The following is a 24,431-nucleotide window of genomic DNA, read 5'->3' on the forward strand; positions in this document are numbered from 1 at the left end:
TGGGTGGGCCAGCTCCCCAGTGCAGGGTGCTAGCATATATATATACAGGGTCCAGCACAAATAATGCCCTTTTTAATTACAAAATCATACGCATGTGATTCTGTAACATAATAATATCACACTCAAGCACACTATATGACATTTTAGGTGAAATATTTAAATTAAAACTATAAATTACTACATCCATTTTATTTATTTTTTTAATATTTTATTTATTTATCTTTGGAAGGAGAGAGGGAGAGAAACATCAATGTATGGTTGCCTTTCGTGCGTCCCCTGCTGGGAACTGGCCTGCAGGGAACTGGTCTGCAACCCAGGTATGTGCCCTGACTGGGAATCGAACCGTGATTGTCTGGTTCAGAGGCCCATGCTCAATCCACTGAGCTACACCAGCCAGGGCACTACATCCATTTTATTACCCTACCAACAACACTCAAGCAGAAGTTACTTCTGCCGGACCCTGTATATATGCCGGGGGAGAAAGAGAGAGAGAATGATTTACAATGATGGAGGGATTGGCTCATGTGATTATGGAAACTGAGAAGTCCCTTGATCTGCACCTGCAAGCTGGAGACTGAGGAAAACTGGTGGTGGAAATCAGTCTGACTCCAAAGGCCTGAGAACCAGGACGGCCAGTGATGTAAAATCTCAGTCTGAGGCCTGGAGATGAGAGTAGATGTTCCAGCTTAACCAGTGAGACAGGGGAAAAGGGGTGAATTCCCCCTTCCCTCAGCCCTTCATTCTCTTGTTCTCTTCAGGCCCCCAGTGGAAGGGACGATGCCCACCCAGTAGGGAGGACATACACTGCATCTACCAACTCGAATGTTAAGTTGATGTGTAAAATTAACTATGACACTGATCCTGTCTTTCAGATCTTCAGCTCTTCGTTCACCTCCCCCAGAGAACAGAGTCACCAGCCATAAGGCAATAACCCGGCACTGGAAGTTGCTGGAAGAGAGTGAAAAATGTGCAAGGCTAGTTTCCACTCAAATAGTATTATCTGAGCACCTATGTATGAAGCACCATGCAAAACCTGGAGGGACAACTGTGCATGTGCCTCAGCCCTTACTCCCAATGAACTTAGACCCTAATGGGAAAACAGGCCTTTTTTTTTAAGGAGAGTATCAAAACAGTGTAATTAACTCAGTAGGCACACATCTCTAGAGCATCCTGTCTGAACCACTCACTGTACTAGACACCTAGCACACAATAATGAACTAGAGACATTATCTCTGGCCTCAGAAAGTTTACAGCCTAGGGGGGAAATGATACTTACAGTGCCTAACCTAGGGTTTATGGGTGGTACTGTTTCTATTTTAATTGGTTTCCTTGTATGTAATCCTATGTGATTTTGTTTTATGCATTTAAAAACATTACCCTGAGATATGATCCCCAAGGCTTCCCTAAACTGCCAGAGATGTCCAAAGGTACAAACTTTTTTCTATAACTGCAATGCGAAATAGATAAAGCACCCGTAAACAACTCACTTCTTGTCCATCTCAGCAGATACATTTCCACATTACAATGCTGGATTTGTGTACATTTAAGAAGAGTGTTCAGGTGATAAACACTAGCCCAAAGGCACCGACATGTGACTTTTATACATTGGAGGTCACTAGAGCTGAAGCTCAGGTCCCATTTCTAAGAACGGCGAAGAGCATCCAGGCAGTGGGGATGATGGACAACAAGAAGGCACCTGAGTGCTGAGAACTATCAGCTTGTGCCCACTTGCAGCTCCCTCAGCTGTATCTCTCTCCCAGTTTTTGTCACTTCCCAAGCAAATTAGGTAGAAACAGTGAAAATTAATCCACTGTGTCATAGCAGCAGCTCATTGCTCCTCCAAATTAGTAAAAAATGAGACCTGACAGGACAATATAATTTAGAAATGGAAGGGACTTTCAAAAATCATATGGTCCAACTTCATTTTATAGATGAGAAAACTGAAGATTAATTTAATTATGTGATTTATCCGAGGTCACGGAGCTTATTAGGGTTGGAGCTGGACCTCCAATTTAGGATTCCTAACCTCCAGGGAAATGTTCTTATCTTTCTTCCCTTAGTCCTTCATCATGGAAAGGTCACAAATATCAGTACAGATAATGCCAGTATAAATACATTTTAACTGACTTTGGATATGCCAATGTGGACATACAAGGTTGGAAGTAAAAACGTGGCAAACAGATAATAATTCATTACAAAAGAGAAACTTAAGTCAGTATAAAACTGACTTCAAATGGCATAGACGCACCACATATACACTACCATTTTTGTCTGACACTTTGTTTTGAAATCTGTTTCTTGAACTAAATCATTAAATGCTTACTGAAATCATCTTTATCCCTGAAGAGCATCCTATTAATAGGCCCAGTACCTGTGCATAACTCTCTCTTGATAAATTATCCTCCTGCAGCTCAATGTTGATGGTATAATTTCCATTTTTATCTTCAAAACAAATGTAGTGTTGTCATTCTCCCAGGTTCTCCTGGCTCTTCTCCAAGAATTACTGAACTATGACACCAGCAGAATCTGAATAGATCCCAATACGGCAGACAAGAGCAAAATGATATTCTAGGCTTCTATAAATCGCTGCTCCAACAGTCCTTGAAAAATGAATAAAGATGAATTATATTATGTATTTTCTAGAGACAACTTTTCAAAGCCAAAGAAATTTTGATTTATGATACTCTTCTGAACATCAATTTTCGTAGCCTCTTATTCATTCACATGTATAACTTATTGGAATAGCTCCAAGTTTTCTCTTTAAAGTTTTATGTGCCTCTCTGCTGTCCTGTGTAGTACTCCGGGATGGGTGTGTGAGTTGTACCCAGACTGATGCGTGTCACTGTGCACCTGCCAAGGGTAGTAAAGGTGAGTGATACTTCCCGAAGTGATTTCCTCAAACCAGCACAGTAATCAGGCCCTCCCTTATTAAACAGCAGGCTCAAAACACAAAAACAAAAAACAAAACTACAGACACTTAGCTCCTACATTTTAGTTTAGAGCTATAAATAATAAAAATCGAGATCTTTATTTTTTGACATTTCCCCCCAAATATCCTGTTATTTTGAAGTAATATGTGTAAAAGGCTATAAACCATGCAAGCCCCTTTATTGACTCATAAATCTTAGTTATTACTACTGTTATTATGGTCACTTAAAATGACCACACATGAGAGCACATGAGCAATTTATCACAACATGCATGGTCCTTCCCTTACACTTGAACATAACTTTTAGGAAATTTTTATTTTTGAGTCTTCCTATCCAGTCACATGTCTCTTGCTATCCAAATGTTTTGTAACACAACATGAGAACAGGTCCATAACTGATTTTTAAAATACTTTATTTATTCATTTTTAGACACAGGGGAAGGGAGGGAGAAAGAGAGGGAAAAAAAGATCAACACGTGGTTGCCTCTTGTGTGCCCCATACTAGAGACCTGACCCACAGCCCAGGCATGTGCCCTGACAGGGAACTGAACCAGCAACTCTTTAGTTCAAAGGCCAGCACTCAATCCACTGAGCCACACTAGCCGTGACAATAAGCTTATTTTTTAATCTAGTTTCCTGCCTGGTGCCCAGCATAGAATGGTGCCTATATATTTTATTAAATGGGAAACATAACTCTGGGGGAAAAGGGGTCAAGTATCCCTTTAAATATTTATGCTTAGGTAAGACTCAGAAAGAAAGGGAACTAAATTTAATCACCTCCTCTATAAAGACTTTTAAAATATTTTTTCTCAGAAGAGGTAGAGTTGAGCTCTCCTTTCTATATTCCATCAATCTCCCCTCTACACACTTCTAATGTAGGGAAAATAACATCATATCTCAATTCTTTGTTTAATTCTCTCTCCCACTATGGACAGAGTCCACCAGAAAGCTACTCAACCTAACAAGTGAATTTGGCAATATAGCAGGATACAAAGTCAGTATTCAGAAACCAAGGCATTTTTGTACAACAGCATTGAAATATCAGCAGCAGAAAGTAGAAAAAAAACCCATTTACTATAGCAACAAGAAAAATTAAGTACCTGGAATAAACTTAACCAAGAAGCTTAAAGACCTGTACTTAGGAAACTATGGAACACTGAAGAAAGAAATTATAGAAGATACAAATAAATTCATGGATTAAAGAATTAACATCATTAAAATGTTCATACTACCTCAAGATATCTATAGATTTAATGCAATCCTTATTAAAAATACCAATGGCATATTTCACAGATTTAGAACAAGTATTGAAAAAAATTATATGGAACCAAATATGACCCCAAAAAGCCTCAGCAATCTTGAGAAAGAACAAAGTAGGAGGTACCACAATACCTGGTATCAAACTATACTGCAAGGCCACTGTAATCAAAACAGTCTGGTGCAGGCATAAGAACAGACACATAGATCAATTGGAGAGAATAGAGAGCCCAGAAATAAACCTGTGTCTATGGTCAATTAATACAGTGTCCAGCAGAAGTAAGGCTTGCTTGAGTGTGGTTGGTAGGGTAATAATATGGGTGTAATAATTTATAGTTTAAGTTGAACATTTCACCTAAAATGTCATATCATGTGCTTAAGTGTGATATTATGTTTCATAATTACATGCTTATGATTCTGTAATCAAAGATTTTGTGATAAAAAGGGAGTGTTATTTGTGCTAGACCCTGACTTGACAGAGAGGGCAAGAGCATAAAATGGAGTAAAAATTGCCTCTTCAATAAATGGTTTTGGGAAAATTGGAATGGTACATGCCAAAAAATAAAATTAGACCACCAGCTTACACCATACACTAGAATAAACTCAAAATGGATAAAAGACTTAAACATAAGCCATGACACCAAAAAGTCCTAGAGGAAAACATAGGCAGTAAAACCTCAGATATCCCATGTAGCATATTTTTGCCACTGTATCCTCTATGGCAAGGGAAATAAAGGAAAGAATAAACAAATGGGACTACATCAAATTAAAAAGCTTCTGCCTGGGTAAAAAAAAAATCTTCAAAATGAAAAGAGAACCAACCATATGGGAAAACATATTTTCCAATGATACCTCAGACAAGAGTTCGATCTCCAAAATATATAAAGAGCCATACAACTCAATACCAGAATGACAAAAAATTCAATTAAAAAATGGGCAAAGGACATGAACAGACACTTCTCCAAGGAGGACATACAGAGGGCCCAGAGACATATGAAAGGATGCTCAACATCGCTATCCATCAGAGAGATGCAAATTAAAACCACAATGAAAAACTACCTCACACCTGTCAGAATGGCCATCATAAACGAATCAACAAACAAAAGTGCTGGCAAGGATGTGGAACCCTGGTGCACTGTTGGTGAGAATGCAGACTGGTGCGGCCACTGTGGAAAACAGTATGGAATTTCCTCAGAAAACTAAAGATGGATTTTGATCCAGCAATTCCACTGCTTGGATTATACCCTAAGAATCCTGAAACACAAATTAAAAAATCTCTGCTCCCCAATGTTCATAGCACCATAATTTACAATAGCCAAGTGCTAGAAACAGTCTAAGTGGATCAGTAAATGAGTGGATCAAAAAACTGTGGTACATTTACTCAATGGAATACTACACAGCAGAAAGAAAGGAGCTCCTACCCTCCAAGATAGGATGGATGGAATGAGAGAGCATTATGTTAAGCAAAATAACCCAAGCAACAAAAGACAAACATATGATCTCACCTATAAGAGGAACCCATTGCACAAAACAAACAAAAAACAAGCAAAATAGAACCACAGTCATGGAAATAAGGAACAGTCTGAGAGCGACCAGAGGAGAGGGAGAGGGGGAGAGTGGGGGATGGAAGGGAAAAGGTCTAGTCAAGGAACATATACAAATGACTCATGGTCATGGATGACAAGATGGGGATTAACTGTGGGAGCAGGGCTTGGACAGTACTGGGGAGAGCAATGGGGGAAAATTGGAACAACTGTAATGGAACAACAATTTAAAAAAATTATCAAACAAATGTAGTCTCCTACTACTTTGAGGGATGCCTTGAAGAACAATGAGTGAGGCGAGTGGACTATTTCATAGACTTTTAGCAGAAGACAGTCAGCAGTATTATTCAGTGCTGGCTCTGCTATTTCTTATGGCCTACTGACAACTCATGGGGACAAATCTGAGGTGTGACCTACAATGTCTTCAAAAACCCCTGGCCATAAATGGAACCAGTCCATTCCTGTGGGCCTTGTCTGAGTACCATCCTTCCCTTCCCTGGCCCATTCCCATGCCTTTAACCCATCTTTTCCTTGGAACATTTCCTAATAAATCATATTAATAGAAACCCCTGTGTTACAGTTTGCTTCTGAGAAATGGAGAAAAGAGAAGCCAACATTTTCCCCCCTTGGTTCTAAGAGTTTAAATAGAAATTGTGTTACAAATTATTTTCTAACAGAAAACAACATACTTTGACATATATTCTAACAGAAAAATTATTTACACATTCTTTCTTTCTTGGGAATTTCCATACTGTAGCATTGTTTTAATTTCACCACCAGAAGAAAAACTGGAGAGCAGGGTAGAAGCAACACAGTTCGTGTTTTCATGGAAATGGTGCTAATGTGGAAGTGCTTGGATATCCCAGACTCTAAACCAGGTCTGCTAGTAACTAGTTGTGTTGTACTGAGCAAGTCACTCAAGCAGGCCTCAAAATATTTATTGATGCCCTCCAGGGCTGGAGAATATCTGTTGGATATGTCTAGAGCTTTATCATGTCTAAGAAGATATTACTACCCAGAAAGGCAGACCTCATAATGGAGTTAACCTATGCCCTTATCCTTAACTTTCATATATCTTTGAAGATACCCACATACCTATTTTGTGTTTCCTTACTACAAGCTCATTTTTCTTTTTTTGCCTCTTAGGGAGTCCTGCTTTCCAGCCTTTGATGAGCAATAGATTCTGTCCCTGTTGCCATAGAAAATCCATTACTTATGTTTCCCCCCCCCACAAACATTCCATGAATTTTTGAGTCTTAAACTTAATATGTTACCAACCACACATATCCTCAGCAGATCAGGCATGAAATATCCTCAGCAGATCAGGCATTAAAAACTGGACCTATGTCTTTTATCCTCTCTTTTGTGTAATTTATCTAAGAGAGACCTGTGAGCTCAAGATCCCCGAGGTAGAGTGGAGATAGTCCTGAGACAGTGGAGCTGCGTTCTCTCCTTGTGCTTGTTGGAGCACGTCTCTTTAGGTTTGTGGTTTTCTTCTCTCAACACTTTAAACATTTTACTCCACTCTCTCCTGGTTTAAATTGTTTGTGAGATACAGTCACATATAACTTTTATCTTTGTTCCTCTATAGGTAAGGAGTTTTGCTCCCTCTAGTTTCTTTAAAATTTTTTTCTTTATCTTTGATTTTCTGAAGTTTGAATATGATACACCTAAGCATAGGGTTTATTTATTAATTTATTTATTTTTATATTTCTCTTGTTGGTATTCTCTGAACTTTCTGGTTCTGTGGTTTGCTGTCTGATACTAATTTGGGAAAAATCGGGTCATTATTGCTTCAAATATTGCATCTATTCCTTTCTCTCTTGCTTATCGTTGTGGCATTTCAATTGTGCATATGTTCATACTCTTGTAACTGCCCCGTAATTCTGGAATATTCTATTATGGGGGGGTAGTTGTTTTTCTTCTTTTTTCTTTTCAGCTTTGGAAGTTCCTATTGTTGAATCCTCGACCTCAGAGATTCTTCCTTCAGCTGTGTCCAGTCTACTAATGAACCAATTGTGGACATTCTTCATTTCTGTTCCAGTGTTTTTTATCTTTAGCATTCACTTTTATTTTTTCTTAGAATTTCCATCTTTCTGCTTATAGTATTCATTCATTCTTGCATGTGGTCTACTTTTTCCATTGATCCCTTAGCATATTAATCATAGTTATCTCAAATTCCTTGTCTAATTCCCACACATCTGCCATACCTGACTCTGGTTCTGACACTTGTTCAGTTTACTCAAAGTGTATTTTTTTACCTTTTAATATTCCTTGTAATTTTTTGTTGAAATCTAGACATGATATACTGGGTGAAAGGAACTCTAGCAAATAAGTATTTAGTGGTGTGATGGTAAGGTGTAGGGGAAGGGGACATGTTCTAGTGTCCTATGAGTAGGTCTCAGTCTATTGACGAGCCTGTGCTCTGAACTGTGAACTTCTCAGTTGGTCTTTCTCCTTCCTTACAGGAGACAGGATGGCTAGAAGGGACTGGGGCTGGGTATTTTCCTTCCTCTGAGTAAGTTAGTCTCTGATAAAAACCCAGCAGGTTAGGCTCTGGAAAAATAGTTTCTCCTGAAGACAGGCCTTGTGAAGAACAGACTGATTTGGAAGAAGCATGAGGGGATTTTTCCAACATTCACTGTGAGAACCCCACACTCACAAAAGTGTGGGGACCCCTCATGACTGGGTCCCCTAGAATTTTTGTGTCTCAGGTTTGTCTACACTATGCCTCCGGCAATCCATCCATTACACAGTCAGTCTTTTCCTTCCTGTTGCTAGTTTCCATGGAGGTTGCTGCTCATGGGTTTCTGACCCAGGAAGTTATGATCCTTCATATCCATGCATCTTTCTCTCCAATTGTGGAATCAGCAGTTTGCTCTGTGATCTCACTTCTTTGATGAATATAAGAAGACTTAATTGATTTTACAGTCTGTTCTACTTTGTATTTGTTGTTAGAATGGAGTGGCAACTTTTGAGCTTCTTACATGTTGGACTGGAAACCCCTAAAAACCTTTTTCAACACATAAAATCTCATAATGGTTCCACTGGCTCTTTCCCTCACCACTAACTGGACTTAACATCTCTTGTAAAACTTATCTCAATAAATATTAGAACCAGTCATGTTAAATTAAACTCATATTGGAAAAAATATGTTTAGATATAAATTCTCATGACCATTGGCCAGCTTCTTTATCAAATTCAGCTCTTTCCAGCCTTAGCTTTCACCTGGAAAGGGTATAATCATTTATAAAATAAATAACTTAAAAAATAAACAGTACATACTTTATGGTTTTTTATTACCTAACTAGAATGGATTTGCATATTAGCAGATCCTGTCCAACTCAGAACTACCCACTTAAAAATGTGCTATTCTAATTAATATGACCCACAACATCTCTGTGCATGGAGATAGTTTGCCTCATTTCTCCACTGCCACAGTCTGCAACTTAAAGACAAAGTGGCCACCTCCAAGGAATTGACCCAAGGAATTCCTATTTCCCTTGGGTCAATTTATATTTTTCACAATGAAAATTTCAAGCTTAAAAATCAGTTCTCCATACCAGCCAATTTCACTTCAAAATGTTAAAGAAAAATGGTTAAAGTTAAAATAAAATTCATATGAAGTTAACCTTTAGCATTTAACTTGGACTATGCATAGAAATTCCATTTCCACTTGCAAAATAAAGTGGGAAATTGAAAGACTTTCAATACAAGCTTTCATCCAAGCTTTAAGTCCATTTTTACTAAAACTTTCTAACTAATTGAGGCAAGCACAGCTTTTAAAGACAAATCAGTTAAGGCCTGACCTAATATATCACCATGAGTTGCTTTGGGTAGGTGTCAGAGCAGCAGATGTTTGGTCTATTTAATCCCGAGTCTGGCACAGCAGTGGTAATGCTATCATTAATCTGCTGAGAGCACACCCCTCAGATGATAATTAGAAAGAAACTTTCTAAAAAGTAACCATAATTACAGTGACACTCTCAATAGCCCTAATTATAGAAATGAGTTTCACATTAAATTCACCTGCCTGATAATATACAGTAAAAGTCTATTTCAGCAGCACTATGCTGTTTGGTAAAGCAGCAGAGTCTGAGGTTGAGGTATTCACAGGTGAATAATAGAGCCATCATCTCTAGAGTTTAGATTCAGATTAAAAGCTGCTGTTAATTTACCTAGAGTTAGTGTTGCTTTGCATAAAAAATACATCCATAGGCAAAAATCTAGAAGAATCCAAACAACATTCTAGTCCAGGTTTATTTCCTATTCATGTTCCCAGTGTTTTCTTTTATCCAGACTCTATAGGACATTGAGCAAAAAAGAGTGATTTCTAATTGTTCTTATTTTTAAAAATCCATAAGTTTAACGTTGTTTGCTGATAGTCCTACTCATTTTCAATCTTGACAAGTATTTTCATGTTTCCCAAGATAGTTATCAAAATCCCAGAAAAAAATATGTATACATAACATATACACACACACAGAGGTACACACACGTACACATTTATACAATGGCTATGATAACCTAATTGTGTTTATATAGACATATTTCTATTCCACCTGGAAGAGACTTGGAATCACGTTTGTCTTTCAGAGACCCAAGGCATACCATGGTAATGTATTAATCTTCTGATATTCGATAACTGGTAGACACTGAAAAACTGAAAAGCAGCCTATTGTTTACAAGGATCTATAAAAAGAGAGAGATCTAAGGAAGAACTATATGGCTCTTGCCTTCCCATTTTTCATCCTTTTCTTTGATTTGGCTCACACAGAATTATTCATCAAATATTCAGTGAGGCAGGATTCTAAGTTTACCCTTTTAGTATCCACAAAGCAAACTACTAAAATTAACTTTGCAGAAGATCTTCCCTCTTTTGCTCTCATCCCTGTTCCTCTAAAGTTTGAAAAGGTTCATGATTCTGTAAGGTAAAAGGAGAAAGAGGACAGAGTGATTTATTTTCCCTCAAAAATCCAGCTAAAAATGGCAAATGAGGACACAATTTCTGCTACAAGTCATTGTTATGAAGGTGACTTCATTTTGATGGAAGTTGCAAATAGAATATATTAACTGTTTTGAATTTTAAGACAACTCTTTCTCTCATCAACTGTAGTCCCAGTGGTAGAGTTGAATGGTGGGAGATATCAGTAGTTTCAGTCCTCATTAAAATTTTGGCCACAAGCCATTGAACTAAATTCAATAAGCTGGAACCTTCGAATTTACATTAGTTCTTTAAACAAAGGCTTCTTTTCTGGACAATGAAGTTTTGAGTACAATTTTCTCTCCTAACTGGAAAAGGTTCACATGGAGTTCACAGCGACAAAATTAATTGTTCTTTGCTCTATTGTTCTTTTCTTCTCCACCCCCAAAGGATCGAACACTTCTATAGGCCTCAGATGCTACTGTCCTTCATTTGGTGAAATTTAATTCAATTAAAATTTATAAAACAGACATAGAATATGTCATATTAAGAGTCAATCTTAATAACAAGAACAATAAAACTATCAGTTGCTCATTGATCCCCACCCTCTGAAATTTAAGAGAGATCCCTTCATTGAGTCTTTGATGAGACTTAAAGAGTAATCTAGCCAATCTGATTCTATATCTTACCTAGGGTTCAGAGTACTGTAATTAGGATTTCTTACAGGGAAAACCCCAAAATACTGAGAGAGAAGTCAATTTGTGGCTTTTTCAGACATTAACATCCTCCATCAATGTTACTAACCACTTATTTCAAGCAACAAAGAAAGGAAATGAAAAACAGATGGAAATCAGTGGTGGGAAAAACACCTCAAAATGGGAAAGAAATCAGCAATACTGTAGAGTCCAGGTCATAAAAACAAATATATTGCTGACTGTGTGACTTTAAGAATAGATGTAATTTACAGAAAGCATCACCATGGCAATAGTATTGACTTTTCTCACATCTTTTAAGAAAATAAAATGTGATCCTTCCCCACCTATTCACTATCTCCTTTAGAAAGATATACACAGAGCACAGTCTACACTATTTGGATAATGTCACTGTATTTTTCAGTATTATTTCATTATAGTAAGGTCAAAATAATACTAGCCTCCAAGTGAGGAAAAATGTATGTTTTAGTCCCCATTCAACAATGTATTACCCTCAAGGCCTTAAACAAGCATCATAATGTTTTGAGTCCTAGATTTCTTTTCCATAAGTGTCCTGAGCAAGTTATTTCAGATAATAAATGTGAAGTTTATAAAACTCTCTCTGTATAAAGGTAGAAATTATCAGGGGTGAATGACCATTTATAAACAGTGCAGGTCTTTAAGAACAAAAAAGGGACTAGATCTTTCCTTGAGAACGAGGCATGGATGTCCACTCTTACCACGCCTCTTCAACATAGTACTGAAAATTCTAGCCACAGCAATTGGACAAGAAGAAGAAATAAAAAGCATCCAAACTGAAAAGGAAGAAGTAAAACTGTCATTATTCACAGAAGACATGATATTATACATAGAAAACCCTATGAATCCCACCAAAAAACTACTAGGCCTAATAAATTAATTTGGCAAAATAGTAGAATACAAAATCAATACTGAGAAATTGATGACATTTTTATACACTGTCATGAACTATCAGAAAGAGAAACTTAAAAAATCCCATTTACTATTGTTAGGGGCTAAGGGAAATAGTCTTAAGAAAAACTAAGTTGTTTGTTCAACCTTAGCTGCTTGCTCAAGCTTGGGTGGGGGGACTGCACTTCCCACCCCCAGGCAAATGTTCCAGGAAGTTAAGCAGATAGCTTCTTGGAACATCCATTGGAGGGGTGGATTTTTACCCCTGGCAAGAGCCCCTAGGCCAATGGCTAACCTGAGCACGAGCTGTTCATGAGCCCTGCCAGCCAATCATCAGCAAGATCACGAGCCCCAGCATAAGCCCCTGAGCCAGTAGCTAACTGCCACCTTTTGCTTCTGGAAGTTGCTTGCTTGCCGCTTCTATAAGAACCCTAGCCTGTAAGCGCTTGGCGCGACTCTCATTTGCAGCCATTTTGGCACTCGTGTGTCTCCGGGGGCACCCCGAGAGTTCGCCCCTGCACAGGTAAAACTTTGAAACTTTGGCCAATAAAACACCTCTGACTACCCAGCAGTCTCCGACCCTTCTTGCTCGCAAGGACGGGATGTAACACTATTATTACAACAAAGAAAAAATAAGGCACATAGGAATAAATTTAACTAAGAAGATAAAAGACCTGTACTTGGAAAACTACAGGACACTGAAGAAAGAAGCTGAGGGAGATATGAATAGGTGGAAGCACATGTTTATGGATTGGAAGAATTAACATCATTAAAATGTCTGTACTACCCAAAGTAATCTCAATGCAATTCCTATTAAAATATCAATGGTATATTTCACAGATCTAGAACAAATATTCCAAAGATTCATATGGAACAAAAAAAGACCCTGAATGGCCTCAGTAATCTTGAGAAAAAACAAAGTTGGAGGGATCACAATACCTGACATCAAACTAACCATACCTGACATCAAACTAACCACTGCAATCAAAACAGCCAGGTACTGGCAAAAGAACGGACACATAGATTAATGAACAGAACAGAGAACCCAGAAATAAACTCACATATTTATGGTCAATTAGTATTTGACAAAGGAGGCAAGAGCATACAATGGAGTAAAGACAGTCTCTTCAATAAATGGTGTTGGGAAAACTGGACTGGTACATGTAAAAAAGTGAAACTAGACCTAACTTACACTATACACAAGGATAAACTCAAAATGGATAAAAGACTTAAATATAAATTGTGACGCCATAAAAATCCTAGAGGAAAACATAGGCAATAAAGGTACAGATACCTTGTGTAGTAATATTTTTGCTGATATATTCCCTAGGAAATGAAAAAATAAACAAATGGGACTACATCAAATTAAAAGGCTTCTGCACAGCTAAAGAAACCATCATCAAAATGAAAAGGGAACTCACTGTATGGGTGCATATATTTGCCAATGATACTTCAGACAACCATTTAATCTCCAAAATACGGGGTCCAGCAGAAGTAAGGCTTGCTTGAGTGTGGTTGGTAGAGTAATAATATGGGTGTAATAATTTATAGTTTAAATGGAATATTTCACCTAAAATGTCATATTGTGTGCCTAAGTGTGATACTGTTATGTCATAGAATTACATGCTTATGATTTTATAACAAAAGATCTTGTTATTAAAAAGGGACATTATTTGTACCAGACCCTGTATTAAGAACTTATGCAACTCAACACCAGGAAAACAAACAACCCAATTTTAAAAATGGGCAAAAACCTAAACTGACACTTCTTTAAGGAAGACATACAGATGGCCTGTAGACATACGAAAAAATACTCAACACCACTGGCCATCAGAGAAGTGCAAATCAAAGCCACAATGAGATATCACCTCACACCTGCCAAAATGGCCGTCATTAATAAATCAACAAACAAGTGCTGGCAAGGATGTGGAGAAAAGAGAACCCTAGTGCACTGTTGGTAGGAATGCAGACTGGTGCAGGTACTGTGGAAAACTCTATGGAGTTACATCAAAAAATTATAAATGGAACTGCCTTTTGACCCAGTGATGCCACTTCTGGGAATATATCCTAAAAATCTAGAAACAGTCATTCAGGAGAATATATGCACCCCTATGTTCATAGCAGCATTATTTACAATAGCCAAGATCTGGAAACAGTATAAATGCCCATCAGTAGATGAGTGGGTAAGAAAACATTGTAAAATTATACAATGGAATAATATACAGTCATTTTAAAAAAGGAAAATTTAAAGACAAATACCATATGATCTCACTTCTATATGGACTGTAATGAACAAAATTAACTAATAAGCAAAATAGAATCAGAGGTATAGAAACCTAGAACAGACTAACAGCTGTTAAGAGGGCAGGGAAGAGTTGGGGACTGGCTGAAGGAAGGTGAAGGGATTAGCCAGAAAAACATGTGCATCACACATGAACAAGGACAACAGTGTGGGGATTGCCTGAGGAGTGGGGGGCCTGGGTGGAGGAGGTCAAAGGGGAAAAGTTAGAATAACTGTAGTAGCATAAACAATAAAACATTTTTAAATAATATTTAAAAACCAAAAAAAGTTGCAAATGGAATTTTTAAAAAGAGCGAAAAATAGAGCTAAATCTTTCCTACAACCTGCCATAAAATTAATGAACAGCTTTTGAGAACGTACTGAGTAACTCAAAAATCTCTTTTAATTCATAGGCAGTCAAGCTGAAAAAGGACCTGAGACCTCATCTGGTTCAACCCAATCACACAACAGATCAGAAAACTAAGCTCACAAAACAAACGAGCAAGCAAAATAAAAACAAAGACACTGAAATAGAGAACAAGGGGACAGTGACCAGAGGGGAGAGGGGAGGGAATTTCAGGGGACAAAGGGGAAGGATTTACAGGAACTAGTATAAAGGACACATGGACAACAACTAAGGGGGGTGGAAATGGGAGGGAGGTGGGGAGCACTGGGGGGGTGGGCTGGGATGGGAGTAAAAGACAGAAAACTGTACTTGAACAATAATTAAATTTTAAATTTTTTTTTAAAAAGAAGAAAAGAAAAGAAAACTAAGCTCAAAGCTGACTCGCCCAAGTAAGTTATGAAAATGGTGCTAAAAGGAACCAAACCACGCTTTTCCTGAACTGGGCCCGGTGCTATCATCCCTGAACCACCCAGACCAGACTGGCACATTTGGAGCAAAGATACTGCAAGTTTATCATGTGTTTGTGATAGAAAGGGGAAGTCCCAGTTTTCATGAGCAGCTGACTTAATACATGAATATTTTGACAAAGCAGCTCTTTTCCAGACAGGCTGTCCTCCTAAGGATTTGACATTGTTGGAAGAGGTAAGGTAAAGCATGGTTAGCGAGCAGTGAGTGGTCTGACTGCTAACTAGAGCCCTAGACAATCAGCCTGGGGATTGTCACAAGAATAAGGAAAAAGTGGCACAGCAGGTCCTCTGCTCTACAACTGACTAGGAAGCTGCGTTCAAGGGACAACACTTGGCAGGCAAGTAAAAGAGAGACACAGGAATGAAGTATGAGCTCCATTGCCTATCAGGTTTTGAAGCACAATTTATCTTCCTCAAATCAATCCCTAGAAACAAGGTCTTAATGGCTTTCTTTCTGATTATCCCTAAAAATTTATTCTCAGGAAGATCACAAGAGGCAAGCCGCTGAGAAGCCACACTCCATCTGATTCTCAATGAGTTATTTCTGGGAGAGTTTCAAGGACAAAAATGTTGCAAAGCAGGTTCAGGAGGAGGGCTTTGGCACAACAGAACAGCAGGAGTCGGAAACAAGCGGTCAAACTCCAGGTTGGAGGTATGACGTGCTTCTCCCCTATTTCCCTACAGTCTTCACACATCTATCAGCAGCTTGTCTCTCCCTCGACCCTCAGCAGCCTGGTTAAAACCAAGAGGCAGAAGGGGAGAGTGGTACATATGTTCTGCTATTAATATATCATTAATTGACACAAGACTACTCAAGGGGCATAACTCCTAGGTGTCAAGAAGGCAACACAATTGTGACAGCGAAGTGTGGCCCCTGACCCTGACCTTATCAGTCTAGAGAATCCCTTGGGGTACCCTAAAAACACTTTTGAAAGGAGCCCAGAGCTGTATGGGTTGTCGAAGCCTTTGGATTAGCAGATGCAGACGTTCAGATGCCCTCTTACAATTACATCCCATTCCTGAAAGGAAACTGTCAATGTCAGTGTAAAAAGAGAACCCAGTACCATTCGGTCTGTTTCATTGTTCATCTCCTTGCCTCACAGAAGAATTTAACCCTAAAAATAGCCAGGCATTATTGGTGTGGCTGTGTCCAAACATTCTTGATAGTCTAGCTTAGAGTGAGAGAAAGAAGCAGAATTGACAGATGTAAATAAATGTAAGGCAAATTAATACATTCTGATTTGCAGTGGATTCACTTGCTTGGTTGGACTTGTGACTTCTTCAGAAGCACTTTCAGTAAATTACTGCATTCTGCAGGACAGAAAATAGCAGATTGCTCACGGTGTTGGAGGAGGTAGAAGGGGAGTGAGTGCCTCTGAAGGGAATGGGAATGACTCAGTCCACCCACAGGTCTCTGAGGTACTAGAAATAGTATCTTCTGAAACCAAGGGTCAGAGATGCTTACTGATGCTGAAAAAAATAAATCCTGAGCCTTTTTAAAGTTTCCCAGTTTCCCTGAGTTTGTGCATTTCCAGACCATGCTTTAGCAACTTGAAGCTCACTGGCCTCCACTTCTGTTTCGTGCTTGCGTGACTTCTGTTGAGAGTCATCCTCGTTTTGATTCATTATACTGGTTACATTTCAGAAGCAATGGACTGTCCAACAAGCAACTGCTGTACTGGCTGCATTCTTAGAATTTGCATTAAAATTTATCTGCTGCTACTCTAAAGGGAAGTATTCCTTTTGTTTCCTACAAACCTGAGCCCTTCCCTGTTACATGGGTTATCACACATACGGAAACACCTCATTGAGATCTGCCTTTTCCTTTAAGTAGGGCAGGGTGAGGGTGAGGAGGTTATTTAACTAATGCAACAAATATCTATCCCATAACTACAACTGGCCTAGGAAACGCAGCGGAAGACAAATGTTTGTGAACTAGAATGCTTCCCTCAGAAGTCGTCGTTGTGGCTGAGGAGAGGACACACCAAGAGTTCCATGTGAAGAGCGAGACAAGCTCAGAGAGCAGATGAGGAGTTACCGATGCTACCTGTCAGTGCTCCAGGGACGCTGGACGGACCCTAGACACTAGACTGTACTTTGACCTGGGACGCATTTCAAAACGAACTCTCCTAAAGCCATCTTTTTCACCTGGCATTTGTGGCCAACTGAGAAATTCCAGAGGGAAGAAGACCAAAGGAAGCAATTTAGTTTTATTTATACAAAACAGATATTTTTATATTATATAAATACTAAGAGAATTTTTTATGATTTCTTTAGACAGGAAAATAAAGAACAAGGCAGCTGCTCTTTAAACTAACACGAAGAAACAAAGCTACAGCCTTTCAAGATTTCTTTCTGAAATAGGGTGATGTTTTTCTTTAATCTCTTTCATAGCTATTATGAGTAAACACGGGCCATCATGAATTTTAAAGAATATGTCACCCTAATAAAAATATGGAAGTATGTGAAAGAACTAGCCAAATATAAACCATTGGGGTTTTTATTGTTCTGATAAGTCAAATTGCTTCTTAAGGACTTCCAGAGAAAACAAACATTTTGAAATGTTACTAAGATAAAATTCAATATAAGTACCTATTTATAGTCCGCATTTTTGACTTTCAAAAGTAAGAGACCTAGAAAGAGACTTCAAAGCATCATCTAATTTAGACATTCTTGACCCTGGATGAACATTTGAGTCACCTGGGAGCTTTAAAGACTCTGCTCAGATCTCGCCTCAGGTTAATTAGCATTTTTTATAGCTCCTCAAGTGATGTGAGTGTACAGCCGGGTCTGAAATACACTGACTTATGTTCTTATTCTTTGATTGTCATTTTCCTCCTATAGCTTTGTGGTTTTCAACACTTTTCTGAAGATTTTCTCTTTGATCCCTGCCTTTATACACTCATAATTTTCTAGGTAATTCTACATTGTGTTCTATCCTCTAACCTTCTGGTTGACCTTCCTTTCAATTTCATGTTGTGGTCCTTATCTTGGACTGTGTTCTCTTTATTCCAAAAATTCCTCTCTCTATTTACTTATACCGCTATGTTTATGTTCGCTTGCAAATATTTCCACCCAAATATTGCTGCCAGGCACACAGTAAAAAACAAACAAACAAGCGACAATCTCTGAAGAGTAACTGATTCCATAAATTCCTACATGACATTGATGGTTGGGTTTTTTTTTTTTCACTAAACAGACTTGATAAATCAGGTTGACTTATTAAATGGAATTTGAGTTTCAGAAATGTTAGGCATGTCGATTTTAATCGTAAATTCTGATTCTAGCCTGAACCTGATGTAGCCGTATGCTGATAAATTTGAGATAATTTTTTTAAATGTGATAAAACAGAAAAGCTTTCTCTGACAGGACCCAGCTGGAATAAAAATTCTCTGCTTAAACATGATTTTCAGTTTTCCTAAGCCTATAAGCAACAACGAAGTCCACTGACATTTGCCAGTGGTGGTTTGGGGTTTGTCACTGTGGCTGGGTTGTCACTATAGCTCAGTGATGAGCAGATCTTACTAAAGTGAATTCCCCTGCAAAAGGAAGAAATTCCAACTTCATATATGTTGCCCTGGGACATAAAATAATGTTCATACCTAAAATACACTATTTTTTGTTTTTTTAGGTCCCCTTATGGAACAAGAATCATCCCAATCCAATCTTTGCTTAAAATGACATAATGGGAACCAAGTTTAAACCAAAGCCATGGGAACAGGTGAATGACCAGCATGAGGAGAAACCTTAACCTTGCTAAAGACATGGGGTTTAGGTGCAGCTATTAATCTATATGTAAACAATGTTCCTAAACATTGTTTTTAAAAACATTGTTTTTCTAAACAGTCTAACAATGTTTAGAAAAACAAATATTAGAGTCCAGAAAAGCATCTAAAATTCAGAGCACAGATATTGCAACCCTATCTGACCTAAAATATCTAATGCCGAGCAAGCTATTTAATCACTCTATCCCTCAGGGATTTTTATCTTTAAAATGGATATAATAGAATCTACTGGGAGGGAGGGAACAATATGACAAACACATACAGCATTTGAGATAGTGGCTGGTTTATAAATGCCCAAGCACACACAAAAGGTGTCTCTTATAAGCACACAAAGCTCTATATTTCTATGTTAAGTCACATGCGGCAATACCAATACATACACACAAAAATTAGTACAAGAAAAAAGTAACGGTATTCTTATGCCTCTTCTTTCTAGAAGTGGGCCCATATGAATTCCTAAACCAGTAGGGAAAGAGAGCAGCACAGACCTCACCAGCAGTATCGCTGTCCCCCCAGTATGGAGCTGGCTGTTGCGGACACAGGACTGCACGAAGCGTGATCCCTGACTTGGGGCAACTTTGCAGTCTAGAAGATGAGACACACATGCAAACGATGCTATCAGGTATCCTAACGATGATATGTACAAGGGACAGTGGTGGGTTTAGAGGGGATGTTAGCTATGCTGTGCTTAAAAGCTCATGGGTGTGGATCAACAAAGGCTTCACAGAGGAGAAAGATCTTAGACTTGCTCTTAAAGTATAAGTAAAAAGTCCATCGAATGGAAGGAAAAACACTCCAAGCAGAAGGAAAAACAGGTGCAGTGCAAAGACAGGAGAATAAATATGCAAGCTGTGTTTGAAAAACTGCAGTGAGTCTGATACGAGTGAACAGGCAGAAAGTAAGGATCACCACATAATAATGCCACATGGGTAGAAAAGGGCTGGATGATAGAGGGCCTAGTACATAAAACAACTGACTTTTAAGCAGGGAAACAAGCACCATCAGATCTGGACTTTAGGATGATCACTGGCCACAGATAGGAATAGTTTAGGTTGGCTCAGTGCTGGAAGCTTTCTCCAATACTAAAGAATTCTGTAACAATTTTGAAAAGAAAGTGACAAATCTGAGATGTTTATAAGGCAGAAATAGTAATACTTAGTGATCAATTGAATGTGGGAGGGATGGAGAAGAAAGAAGTGTGTGGCTTGGGTGGCTATTTGAAAGTGTGTGTCTGTGTGTGTGAGAGAGAGAGTTTTAGGCAGGGAGGAATTGGAAATAATTGTCCCTTTGGACATGCTGAGCTTAGAGGGCTACAGGACTCTAAGAAGACTCATTCAATAGGCCATTGGCCTGTGAGCCTGGAACATCAAACCATGGTGGAGGTTATAGTCACATAGTCATGAATAACAAATTCACATGTAAACAGTACCTGAAGACTTGGGCATCATTAGGGAGACTCTCTGCTGTCCTTCCAATAAATTATCGGGGCCATCGTCTATTTTCTCTCTTCTCTTTCTTCTTATCACTATTTTCTACCAAAAACATATTTCATTTGGTGGCTTTGCTCTTGCCTTTTTAATTCCTTTCCAGCACCAAGTACCACTCTCACTTTTAGATCCATTCTTATGGTTATCACTTCTTCTTTTACATTTTGTTTTGTTTTCAGTAATTTTCCCTCTGGAATAAAAGTCTTATTCCTTAAGACTACTTCAAATATAGAAATATTCTAAATTAAGAACCTGTTTATGTTTAACTTTAACATTTTATCATGTGAAATTCATACATAAACAAAAGTATACAGAATATCCTAACAAACTTCCATATCCATCAACAGACTGCTGTATTTTTAATTATAACTTCCGTACTTGACTACTGCAGTCATGTATGAACCTCACTCTCCTCCTGCACCAGAAAATAATAATAGCTCTTGTCTGTAGATGTTTACAGTTTGTTCAGCCTTAAACTCGTGCCCTGTGCTGTGCACCATTCCAGCCACCTTTCCACTTATTGTATCCTTACAACTGCCTTGTGGGCTGTCAGGTGGCATTCTTTACCCACAGAAAAGAGAAAACAATGTAAGATTCCGATGAAACAGCTTGCCCAAAGTCACACACAGCCAGTTAGTGCCTGAGCCAGGCATTTTTGATGCATTCTGTCAAACATGCCTCAGTGCTTTAAATTCACTAGGCACTGTGTGAACTTGCATTGGTAATAATTATATTATCCTTCTATAATGACATCCTTTACATTTTTCTTATTCAAAGAATTCCTTGAGTCAGCATTTCCTGAATCCTTAATGGAGCTGTGAATGAATTTAACATATACAGCTATTTAAATGCCAATTAGTTGCAGGTAAGAACAAATCTTCCTTGACAATGTCAGTGGAGTCAGCCTTTCAGATTTTGGCTCAAAGAATTTCAGTGTCACTATTAATATAGGTGATCATCTGGAACCTTAAGGCTCTAAGACACACTTTGCAAGTTCCAAAAGCATCCAAATGAACTCTGAGGCCCAGGGCTTCTGCCCAGGGTAAGAAAGAAGCTGCTCAAACAAGATAACAGTTCTTCTTCCACAGGAGGTCTTGATCCTAGCTTTCTAGTTCCACCCAGAAAGGGCATGTGTTGTTCTCATGGTCTGCACCATCCCTCATGGCCAGTAGGCCAATAAGCAGAGCCAGTTCGTCCTGTTCTAAGAGGACAAGTGCAAAGTGTGATCAGGGAGGAAATAGTTTATACTCTAAGGAAATTGCAAGACTATGTCAATTTATAGTGCCAGAAACTTAGGGAATATACATGCAAATGGATTCTAAGAGTGTTAAATCAAGGTGTATGGTATTTAACATTGGGTCAGGTTAAATTTACTAATAGGAGTGGATTGTCAGAGATCCTGAATGCCCTGTGCTAGTTCTAACAGCTGGAAATGCCTATAACAGTTTGCTTGGTGCGATTGAGAAACCAGAACTACTTTAGTATAATGTAAAAGAGGAAAACCAAAAGTTGACAATAGAGGAATGTTGAAATAAATTTATCTCATGACACTGGAATACCTTCCAAAACCACTGTATCTTCCTGGAAATACCAAAAGCTACTTCCTTCATTAAGCCATTGAGAACCAAATTATAAATGGGAATGCCAGTATCTTTGAAAACCTTCATGGGACTAGTCTGCATAGGTAAGGTGAAAGTGGAAGATGCCACTGTTGAGATATGCTCCCCACTTTAAATAAGATAATGGGATCCTGGCCAAGTGACAGTGGGTAAGCACCAGAAGGGAGGTAAGCATACTTTCCATAATGGGCAAGAGAAACCAGCGCACTTGAATGTTTTGACCTGTGTGGATCTGAAATGGCTCATTGATGATGGCTTTCCTAGGAATAAAAAAGATGAGCATTTCACTTCAAAAGTATCACCTGATCATTAGAGCAGAAAGTCTCAAACCTAGACACCCGACTTGCCAGTCCACAATGGAGAGTCAAAACCTCTCATCTAGTTTCTACAAAGAAGCTAGTTCATGAACTTCCAGCCTTTTGATTGCAGACAATGTTAGGTGCCCCTGAGGAAGGACCATGTTACATTGCACAAATATGTACTGAAAAACATTTCTCCAAGTCCAGCCATAAAGTAACTACAGGCCATTTTCTTAAGGACCACCTACCAGAGAAAGGGAAATAACTTTCAGGAATTTCTAGATATAGGTGCTAAATTAACACTGTTTCCTGGTCATTCAAAGCACCGCAGTGGTCCACGAGTTGAAGTAGGAACAAGCAGCAGTCAGTGATACCTGGAGTTTTGCCTCAAGTTTTTCTTGCAGTGGACCCAGCGGGTCTATGCATCACCTGGCAGTTGCATCTTCTGTTTCTACAAGTGTAATTGAAATTGACTTGCCTAACTCTTAGCAGAATCCTCCCGCTGACTCCCAGCATCCTCACACTTATGGGTCGCGAGAAATTAGGTAAAAGTTGGAATGGATCCTATTTAAGAAAGGTTTATCACCAAAACATCAATAGCTTACAAAAAGTACATTTTATACCATTCCCTAAGTCAGTCAATCTTTAAAATATGAAACCTATGAATTACTTGCTGACACCAGAGCCAATGAGACAGATTATCCTCATTCCTATACACTGAAAAATCTGCCAGCATTTGACCACTGTCAGTGAGAGCTTCAGTATGGTTTCTACTATCCATCCCCCAAAGACAGACAATGTCTCTGGTTTTTGCTCTTCTACTTTTGTTAGACATTCTATATCTTAAGTCAGTCTATTTGCTTGTAGCCCTTAGAAATCAGCTCACCTATTAAACTTTGACCACTTACTGCCCATGGCTAAATACAGGGTAGGACAAAAGTAGGTTTACAGTTTTTGTATGGAAGACAATACAATGATTAATATATAATAATGCAGCATTAAACTCTGTTTCACATACTCCGAACTATAAGCCTACTTTTGCCCCACCCTGTTTATTATCTCCAAAAGGACCATCAGTCAAACTGATTTTGTTTCTTCATTTTTAAAAAATTGCTTACTATCCCTCTCAATCACTTTTAATTGCCATGTAAAAATTTTGACTTGAAGAATCAGAATATTTCTAGTGTCCATATATGAGTAGGATTCAACAGGTTTTCAATAACCTCTTTGTGCATGCAAACATAAAGTAAAATCTGGACATTAGAAACCATGTAGAACCAAACTCATAGAGGGTAATGTACTACTGAATATAATGGTGCTGTTCTTTTTAAAAATTCTCAGCTCTGGCCTGGTGACTCAGCTGGAACATTGTCCTGTACACCAAAAGATTGCAGGTTGTATTCCTGGTCAGGTCACATACATAGACTATGGGTTCGATCCCCAGTCAGGGCACTTACTGGAGGCAACCGACTAATATTTCCTCTTCTCTCTCACACTGATGTGTGTGTGTCTCTCTCTCTTTCTCCCTCTCACTCTCAGCAATAAATATTCTTGGGTGAGGATTAAAAATACATATATAGACATAGATATATAGGTATATAGATATAGATATGCAAAATTACAATTTTATCCCTCAGAAAGATAAAAGCAAATTGAGAAGAAATAGCTAAACAAATTTTACAACACTTTGAAAACCTACATTACATAAAATAGAGAATTTAAAATATTTATATAGGCTACCAAATCAGGAAGTCAGTTAATAAGAAGTCAGTTACATTAATAACTAATAGCAAAAAAAATTGCTGAAGCAT

This window comes from Artibeus jamaicensis, unplaced genomic scaffold (genome assembly GCF_021234435.1).
Source record: "Artibeus jamaicensis isolate MK-2021 breed Jamaican fruit bat unplaced genomic scaffold, CSHL_Jam_final contig_588, whole genome shotgun sequence".
Lineage (NCBI taxonomy): Eukaryota > Metazoa > Chordata > Mammalia > Chiroptera > Phyllostomidae > Artibeus > Artibeus jamaicensis.